Genomic DNA, 10,268 nt, shown 5'->3' with positions numbered 1-10,268 from the left:
TCTCTTCCCATTGCTGGGAGGAGAAGGTGAAGAAAACCCATTTGCCTGTGAATGATAGTGATGATCTGCCACTTTCATTAGGAAGGCAAGCACATGTGGACTTTTCAAGATATTATAAAATCTCCACTGCCCTTACTTTGTGCAGGAATCACCCAGTCCATTGAAAGGTCTTGTCACAAAGTGTGGTGCCAAGTTCAGAAACCCATCCTCATGCCACCACTGGAGAGTCCTCTTGAGGCCTTTCTCTGGGATTTACAGTTTCCCTCTGCACTTGCTTAGTCCAGACTTGGCCCTGGGCTGGAATTTGGCAGTGCTTGCTTAAATGGTGGCTGTGTACTATCCCTGCCGCCTGCTCACCCAGCTGCCAAAGGGGTGCCTGTGCAGAGCCAGCTGCAGATAGGTAACAACAGCCACCAATGAATATGGTGAACACAAAAGGAGGTATGTTGACCAACCCAGTGAACTTGTTTCAAAATTGTAGTAGTAGCACAGGGCCAAAGGTTTGTGCATGGGTCTCCACATATCTGACTCTCTCTTAGGTCAAGCACAATCTAATCTGGTCCATAGCACATCCATCATATTTGAAAATTCATGGCTGTCTAGTGAAGTCTCCAGTGACTGGAAAAAGGGAAACATTACTCCTATTTTTAAGACAGGGAGAAAGGATGACCTAGGAAACTACAGGCCAATGAGCATCACCTCTGTGCCTGGGAAGATCATGGGGCAAGTCCTCCTAGAAGCTATGTTAAGGCTTATCATACGAGATAAAGAGATGATCCAAGACACCCAGCATGGCTTCACCAAGGGCACATCTTGTCTGACCAATCTGGTTGCCTTCTATGATGGAGCAATGGCATTGGTGGACTGGGCAAGGGTGATGGATGTCATCTACCTGGACTTCTGCAAGGCCTTTGACATGTTCTTTCATCACATCCTTCTCTCTAAATTGGAGATGTATAGATTTAAAAGATGGACTGTTTGATGGGTTAAGAACTGATTGGCTGGTTGCAGCCAGAGGGTTGTGATCAATTGTTACGTGTCAGGATAGAGGCTGGTCAGAAGCAGTGCCCCCTAAGGGTTGGTCTTGGGACCAGTGCTCTTCAACATATTTATCAGTGATACAGATGATGGAATCGAGTGCACCCTCAGCAAGTTTGCAGATGACGCCAAGCTGAGCAGTACAGTTGATACACTGGAAGGAAAGGAATCCATCCAGAGAAACCTGGATAAGCTGGAGAAGTGGACCCATGAGAACCTAATGAGGTTCAGTAAGGCCAAGTACAAGGTGCTGCACTTGGGCCAGGGCAATCTCAGGTATTTGTATAGACTGGAGGAACAACCCCTTGAGAACAGCCCTGCAGAGAAGGACTTTGGTGTCCTAGTAGAAGAGAAGCTGGACACGAGTCAGCAGTGTGCGCTTGCAGCCTGGAAAGCCACCTGTGTTCTGGGCTGCACTAACAGAGGAGTGCCCAGCAGGGAGAGGGAGGTGATTGTCCTGTTCTGCTCGGCTCTTGTGAGGCCCCATCTGTAGTACTGCTTCCAGGTCTGGGACCCCCAGCACAACAAAGACACAGAGCTTTTGGAACGGGTCCAGAGGAGGGCCACTAAGATGATCAGAGGGCTGAAGCACCTCTCCTATGTGAAAAGATTGAGGGAACTGGGCTTGTTTAGTTTGGAGAAGAGAAGGCTCTGGGGAGACCTCACTGTGGCCTTCCAGTTCTTGAAGGGAGCGTATAAATGGGAGGGGAAACGGCTGTTTACAAGGGTTAATAGTGATAGGACAAGGGGGAATGGTTTTAAACTGAGACAGGGAAGGTTTAGGTTAGATATTAGGAGGAAGTTTTTCACAGAGGGTGATGAGGCACTGGAACAGGTTGCCCAACGAGGCTGTGGATGCCCCATCCCTGGAGGCATTCAAGGCCAGGCTGGATGTGGCTCTGGGCAGCCTGGTCTGGTGGTTGGTGACCCTGCACATAGCAGGGGGGTTGAAACTAGATGACCTTTGCAGTCCTTTTCAACCCAGACCGTTCTATGATTCTTTGATTCATTCTATGAAAATGTCAGGGACTGGGTTGTCATAGGTATGTACATCTTGAGACAGTTGCAGACCTCTTCTCCCCTTTTCCAGTTCATACCCTGCTCCCTTAACTATCCCTTGTGGTGCTGACATAGAGTCTGCTGTCCAGGTTGGATGAAGCAGTTCTGTTGGCACTGTGGAGCTAGATCTTCTCTTTTGGAGGTCCGAAGGTGACTGAGGGAACTTGCAGTTTCCAAGGCCACTTCGTAGATAGGATCATTACTGCTTTTTCAAGTAGGCACACAGAGAATTCCTGACTGAGAGATTTGATTTGTCAAATATAAATACTGTCATTATCACTGTTGCTTTTTAGATGAGAAATGCTGTCAATTTGCAGCATGCATTTTTCAGGCCACAATCATAGGAAAAGGCTAGAGAGATGCAAATTCAGCTTAATGTTGTCCAATATTTATTAATGTTTTGAAACTACTGAAATGAACACTTCATAGAAATGGTTTTAAGATTTGAAGATGTGATATAATGGATAACTGAGGAACTTCAGTCTGAGACCTTTCAACCTCAGACAAGGAAGAAGAAGTATGTGAGCATATGCCAGACTTGAAGGCAGTGATCTGTCTGACTCATTTTGGCAGCCTAGTTGCCTGTGTCTCATTAACCCCAGTACAAGACTATAAAAAGACTGGGTGTCATTTTGAACCAAAGAGAGCCTGTGAGATGGTGCTCCAGGTGGGAGCATGTCATACCAACATGTAACAACATTAGAATTTATTTGCAGTTTTTTTCCACAGCTATTTTTATGCATCTTAATATTTTCTGTACTTTGTTAGAAAAATAGAGAGAAGAAGGATGATTGTTTTCAGAATTTTATGAAAATGTTACAGAACTTCCCACAATTTTTACTCATTTTTTAAGCTTAAAATCCATTACTAGCCATGAAAATATTTTTCAGATTGCTCAACATGGATATTTGTCATGTCCTATGCACAATCTTAATCTTTACTCACTCATCAATTTCTCATATTAGACCAGTTATTTACGTAAGATCTGGAATACTTTTTGTTTAGACATACTCACCTTTATTCACATGTAAAGCAGCAGTGGAATGCTTTCTTTCCAAAACAAAAATCTTTGATGGTTTAGAGGTTACAGTTCTGAACATCAGTTTGGAATACAATGGATTGATTGGGTTGCCATTTAGACTTATGTCCTAAAACTGCACAGTGGAAGCTATCTAAAGCTTGCTTTCAGCAACTTGAAATATATCACAGAAACTGTCACACAAACTATTTTTCTAACTTTTTTTTTCTTTCACTATAATTTCTCTTTTTATTTTTAAACTTTTTAAAAAATATATTTTATAAGCTGTAGGTCTGGAAAACATAGATCTCACAAGTGGAAACTTAACCTGAAAAGATGTCTCCTAACACCCTATTGTCATACACTGAATGCTTAGTATGATCTTAAGGAATAGTTTAAATCTTGGTTGGCAACATAGTGTCATGACAGTTGTACTCATTTGTGGCATATTTCATGCTGACCTATCGTGTAAAGAGAAAATCTTAACATTAAAGCCTTGGTAATGACGTTCCAGAAACTGTGACTAAAGGAAAGAATTTCACGAACTTCAGTGAGGTTTTGATTAGGAACTGTATCCTTTCCAGGATCTAGAAATGAACATAGAGTCATTCATAACAACCTCTGGACTACCGATTCATGGCAGTAGATGAAATATTTTGATGGGAAACTCAGGAGATAACTTACGATTACATAAATACTTCATTTCTACAGAAGACATGTAATAAAGCAAAGCACACAGTAATATAAAAGACATTTTTGAATATTAATTTTGGGCTCTGAGGTCTTAAAGATGGAGCCAATATACATAACAGCAGAGTCATTTATATTGCATGACACTGAAAGACAGAACTTTGAAATGTATTGTTGAGTTACTAATTCTGAGAGCTAATTCCATATGTTTTGGAGTATGTGGAAAGAAACTCTTCTGATTTTATTTTTGTAATCATATTGGTAAAAGAAACTGGAAGCAAAAATGAAAATTTCTGTTGTTACAATAGTCAGAAATTGATGAATATTTTGAAATATATATTTATATTTTATATAATTTTATATTATATACAAAGGAGACAAGAATTTTCTGCACTTCACCTCATTAATCAGTTCCCTTAGTTACAAGGGGTAAAAGCGCAGAAGGGTAACATAAAACAAGATAAGCCCCAATTAATTACAAAAATTCCAACTTATTCAAAGAAAAGACAGCAGAACTGAACATTATTTGTAGAAGTCATGATGATCCAGTCAGTCAACATGGATGTTTTCTCATCTCCCTGTTTGCTAAATACAAGACTTTCTCTCAGTCTGGATTCAGTTTGCTCTAGATAATAATTGCTATATGTAAGATCTTAATGTGTCATGTCTACAACATCCTGCAGCCGTCTACAGCCAGTGTAGAAAAACTAACTGTAGGACAGAAGCAAATAAAGCATGATTGCTGAGATACAGCAGCAAGTTCGAGTGTGACTATGCTGAAAATCTGTACTGATTAATTCAGGAACAGTAGCATCCTTGGGGAGCTACAGGGAGAACTTACAGTGGCCTTTCAGTACATAAAGAGGGCATATAAGAAATGACCAGGTCCCGTAGTGACAAGACAAGGGCCAAAGCCTTTAAACTGAAAAAGAATAGTGGAACAATGAAACAAGTTCTCTAGAAGAGTTGTGGATGACCCAACATTGAAACCACTCAAGCCCATGTTGGCTGGGGCTTTGGGCAAACTTATCTAGTGAAAAATGTCCCTGCCCACAGCAGTGGGAGTTGCACTAGATGAACTTTTAGATCTCTTTCAACCCAAATCCTTCTATGAATAAGCTTGCATAAATGGTTGATTCTACACCCCACTACAGAGCACATAAATGTGAGTCAATATCATTTCTGTATTTTATTGCTCAGATAGAATCATAGAATGGCAGGGATTGGAAGTGATCTTTAAGATCATCTAATTTCAATCCTCCTGCCATAGAGAGAGACATCTGCCTCTTGTGGAGGCTGCTTAAAGCATCCACAGCCTCTATGAGATATGCCTAACATCCATGAAATCTAGACTTGAAGATACTATCTCTAAACAAAGGGGTCAGCCTGTGACTCTGGTACTGCATGCAGCCACTGTGCTGTGGGATCTCTCAGGTGCACTTGCATTTAGTTTTTTGACCCACTCTTAGAGTTCCTTAGTACACAATGCATGTTTTTGGCTCAGGGTCATCTGAAAATTTTAGTTTTAAACTTTAGCACTAGGATTATTTTGCCTCCTAAGTACAGCCCATACTCTCCATTCTGGAATTTAATAACACCTAAGAAATGCATGAGAAGAAGATTCTTGCAAATAGTTAGGACCAATAAAAAACTTGTGGGTAACTTGTTCAATTAGTTTTATTGTGTCCTATGCTGTGTTAGTTCTGAGATCACCAATGAACATAAGATGCCCAAGTGGTTGCCTTACTAGCAACAATTAATATCTTTCTTTTTGAGTTGAAGGAAAAGAGCTACATTATGAGGTTGGACCTGATGTTGCTTCTATTAAAACCTGATTTGTTTCCCTGAGAGCAAAGCAAGATAAGCAGACTAAAGATGTAGAAAAGAGTTGTGCAAATAGCAAGCACAGAACCCAAGTTTCTGACTCTCAGAGAAATACAGCTGTGGTCGCTAACAAACTTGCAAATTTACATCAATCTTTTCACTGAACACTGCCTCTGAAGATACTAGTGCTATGTAAGACACACTGTGGCCTATCTAAATCAGATTTTCAGAGACAATGTCTAAAAAAGTAGACATGGCAAAGGGAATAAAGATGCGAAGGTAATCAAGAAAAGTAAGTAGGAGAGGAGTGGCAACAGCAAAGAAGGAATTACATCTGAGGTGGTGTTTGGGATTTTCTTGTCAATGATTTGATATGACTGATTATGATAGCTGTAATTCCACAGGTCTCCCTTCTGTTCAAAGAACCTTTCAGGGAGTTATGTCTTCTGCTATAGTTCCAGTTACTCTTTGATCCCCAAACAAACTTTTCAGAATATTTCTAAAGTATGATGGATCGAATATGGTCCACTATTTCACACATTAATTGAGAGTTACTTTAATTTCTTTCATTTGTGTTTTCCGATTTCCAGTTCCACACTTTTTTCCTTTTCCTTTTCCTTTTCCTTTTCCTTTTCCTTTTCCTTTTCCTTTTCCTTTTCCTTTTCCTCTCCCTCTCCCTCTCCCTCTCCCTCTCCCTCTCCCTCTCCCTCTCCCTCTCCGTCTCCCTCTCCCTCTCCCTCTCCCTCTCCCTCTCCCTCTCCCTCTCCCTCTCCCTCTCCCTCTCCCTTCTCCTCCTCCTCCTTTTTCTCCTTCTCCTCCTTCTCCTTCTCCTCCTTCTCCTCCTTCTCCTCCTTCTCCTTCTCCTTCTCCTTCTCCTTCTCCTTCTCCTTCTCCTTCTCCTTCTCCTTCTCCTTCTCCTTCTCCTTCTCCTTCTCCTTCTCCTTCTCCTTCTCCTTCTCCTTCTCCTTCTCCTTCTCCTTCTCCTTCTCCTTCTCCTTCTCCTTCTCCTTCTCCTTCTCCTTCTCCTTCTCCTTCTCCTTCTCCTTCTCCTTCTCCTTCTCCTTCTCCTTCTCCTTTTCCTTCTCTTCTTATCTTGCCCTTTTTTTCCCTTTTCCATTTTTTTTCCATTTTTCATTTTTCCCCTTTTCCATCTTCCATTTTCTCTTTGTTTTTGCAAACATTATCTCACAGCCCTTGGATGTGTTTTCAGATGATTATAATGAATTAATTCAGTCTTTCTCACTCTTGTAGCCTTTATAAACAGTTCTGTAACAAGATTAATTTTTTATGGAAATCTGATTGAAGTTAGCATGTGTTCAAGGAGCTGATGTCTGCTATTAACATTCATAAATAAGGAGTTTGTTAGAGTCATTTTGTATCCCAAAGGCCCCTTGTTTCTCTGTCATTGTTTTGCCTGCCTGAGCAAAACAAGAGTCTGGGTGCTCTTTTTCTTTGAGTATGTAAGCAGCACATTACCTGATCTTTACTAGCATGTATCTGTCTGATGGATGGAAAACCATTAACTTATGGCTGTGCTGCTGTTAGTGGTGTTGTCATTAAGAAACGAACCATGCTCTTCAGATTTGCTGTGCTGATTCAGTTCATCTGCAATGTCTTCCACCATATCGGTTATAAAAGAACCATGTCCATCTTCTATAAATCTTGTTCGCATCCATCCAGACTGGAAGGTTTCCTTCACATAGCAAATCCTAACTATTCTGTAAAGAATTATATGTCAAAGGTTTCAGTTATCTCTCTCCTATAGCTTTTGAATTCAATCCTATTGATAATGTAGTTTGTGTTACAGACTGCTAACCTTTTCCCTCTTCACATTTTCCATATAATTGTTCTTCAGGGTTACATTAGCTTCAAGATCTTATATAGGTTGGTGTTTTTTTCACATTCTCTTTATAAAGGACCTGTCTCATATGTTTCGTTTTTATATGGCATGCAGAACTGTTTTCATTTCATGGCTTCAAAGTTAGCCTTCTCTGTTAGGAGTAAATAAAAATTACTGAATACAACAAGTGCTTCAGAATCTGCAGCTCTCTGAAGTTTGCCTTTTGCCAGACCCCTCTGCTGGCAGATGTAAAATGAAATGCTGTAAATGCTTTCCAAAAGTTTCTCGTTTTCTAGAGACTTTTATCTTGGTGGTGGTCATAATGGGAGGAGAGAGGAGCTGGAGGTGTGTTTAATTGTGGACTTTTTTTTTTTTTTCCCACATAGCATATTTAGTGTGTAAAGGGGGATTTTTTTTTTTTTTCCCTACTGCTATGCAGTGTTACCCTTCAGTTGACTGCAACAAATTTGCTTTATTCTGTATTCTGTGTCTGTACTTAAGGATAAGAAGAGTTTCTCTGCATGTGTTCCAGACTGGAGTACACTGTAGATATATACAGGTAGTTTTGCACATGCTATCTCAGGAGCTGAAGGAGATGAACAAATGGAACTGCACATTATCCAACTTCTTTGCTTGGATGGAAGAAAAAAAGCTCAAAGATGGTATTTCTCACCTATTAATATCTTATATATACCAGAGTCACAGAGACCAGATGGAAATGTTAGCAGAGGAAAATAAGACAACGAAAAGAAGGTAATGTGGGTTTACTACAAATGACTCATGACAAGCTAAATTATATGTTGGGTAGTTATCTTAATGAATGAAAAAAATGTGGTTCCCATATTACTTTTTTGCTTGTATGAAGTTTTGCTATGAAAAACTCAGAAATGTGATGGAGGTAAGACTCTTTCTCCAAATAAGCTTGGTTTAAACATATTATTTGTAATTGTTATTTGTTCATCATCAAGATATTCTTATGTATGAGAAGCCTGTACTGAAGGGAAATTCAGTGCTACTCAGAACTTCTGTTATTAACTTGCTATAAAAGTAGTCTGAGATGAGACCAGGATGTTTTGGAGAATAAGGCTTAAAAATACTGCAAGGGTGATAACTATAGAAAAGAGCTGAAGTCAGTCAAGAAAAGTTTCAAATGCAATCATAACATGTTCACATAAGAAAGAATAAATACAGATAGTGGGAAATCTTTTAGGGCATATATATAAAAGCTGTGGAAAAGTATCTGGGGATTATGATTATTGATGGTGGTTTGAATACGAGCTGGTAAACAATGCAGCAGTAAAAAGAAAAATAGCTGCTACTGTATTTCATTTTACTACCAAGAGTATTTATATATGAGGCAAGAGTTCTTAGTTTGCTTTTGTCAACATATGATTTGTAGTACAGTGCTCAGTTCTGGGCAATGTGTTTTACAAAAGACCCAGACGAGCTGGAGAGAGATCAGAGGAGAGCAGCTAATGTGATCGATATTTTGAAAATGAATGTTTGGAAAAAAGAGTGAATATATAATGCAGTGATGACTGATGGGAACATGGGTCCTGACTCTCTCCCATCAAAACAGTCTTACAAGCAGGGATGGCAGGGGAATGGCAGAAGTAGTTATGGACAGAAAAAGGAATGAAAATGTAAATTTAGTAAGGTGTGCGTGTTCGAAAAGAGGAACAAGGAATGCAGCTGCCAAAGGGGTATGAAAGGGTTGTTGTGGGAATTATTTCCAGCTAAAATAATTGTCTATCCATCAAGGACAGATTCTGGGCTTAAAAAATATTTATCTGAAGATGCAGGTGGCTAAGTCACACAGTCCACAGTCTCTGCCAGATCAAAAAACTGACTTGGAATTAACATTTCCCTTTTGATCTGGCATCTTTTATCCTTACTTCTGCTCCCCACCTCTGGCACAGGAAGATCTCTATGGCCTTAGCTGTTTTCTGTCAGTGAGACTTGGCTACGTAAGTGACTCAAGTTTAAGGGGTAGCATTAGTAGAGGTCCTGGAACAGCTTTTGGTTTAAAACCTGGGTACATTAAACTGCTTAAGAAACACTTGCAGAAATGTTTGGTTTCCTAAGGCAGTGAAGGAAGTACCCAGTGACTAAGGAAGCTTTGATGCCAGAAGCAAAATGACTGCCTTGATACACTGTCTTGTGACTTCAGAGACAGTTAAATTAAAGCCAGGCCCATGCCATGCTGAGGAAATGGTGTGGTTTCAGTGTCCAGTGTACCATATCTCCGTATCTTTGTCCCATTCTGTTGGCACATGCTGGTAAATTTGTAGCATGGAGATTTCTACTTCATTCTCTGTTGCAGTGTGTAGACTTAGCTCACATTTTCTTGAAATTGATCAGAATTAAATGCTTAACTACAGAAGTTGCTCTGAAAATAATGCCTCCTATTTATTTCCATGGAAGTTAAAACAGACACAAAGAACAAATCAACACTGTTTTATAGAGTAAATTCTCAGCTAGGGAACACTATTTTTTAACACTGTCACCACCATTAGATTCTATGCAGATCTTCATTTCATAGTGTGATGGCTGTGCATGGCTGTCTAGAACATAGCTTGACATTCACATCTCTCTCATCACTACTGAAATGCACCATTCACCACCTCACTGTGCTCACATAAACATTCCACAAGCATCAGTGAATATCAGTGGGTGTTATTTCTTCTATATGGAAGAATTTAATGACACACCTTTGCTTCATATGCACTTCCATGTCAGATGCCATTTGGTCGGACTGCTCCTCTGCTGCTATTTGTCACCCAGCAACAAAATGTAATG

General features: G+C 40.0%; 1 pseudogene; it reads left to right on the top strand.

Annotated features, from left to right (window-relative positions):
• The first annotated feature begins 422 nt into the window (after window positions 1–422).
• Window positions 423–8,988, top strand: LOC149913123 (uncharacterized; annotated as a pseudogene).
• Window positions 8,989–10,268: the final 1,280 nt, after the last annotated feature.

Source organism: Phasianus colchicus, chromosome Z (assembly GCF_987193195.1).
Source record: "Phasianus colchicus chromosome Z, bPhaCol1.hap1.1, whole genome shotgun sequence".
NCBI lineage: Eukaryota > Metazoa > Chordata > Aves > Galliformes > Phasianidae > Phasianus > Phasianus colchicus.
The sequence above is the reverse complement of the archived record's forward strand: the minus strand, read 5'-3'. Positions and strand labels throughout refer to the sequence as shown.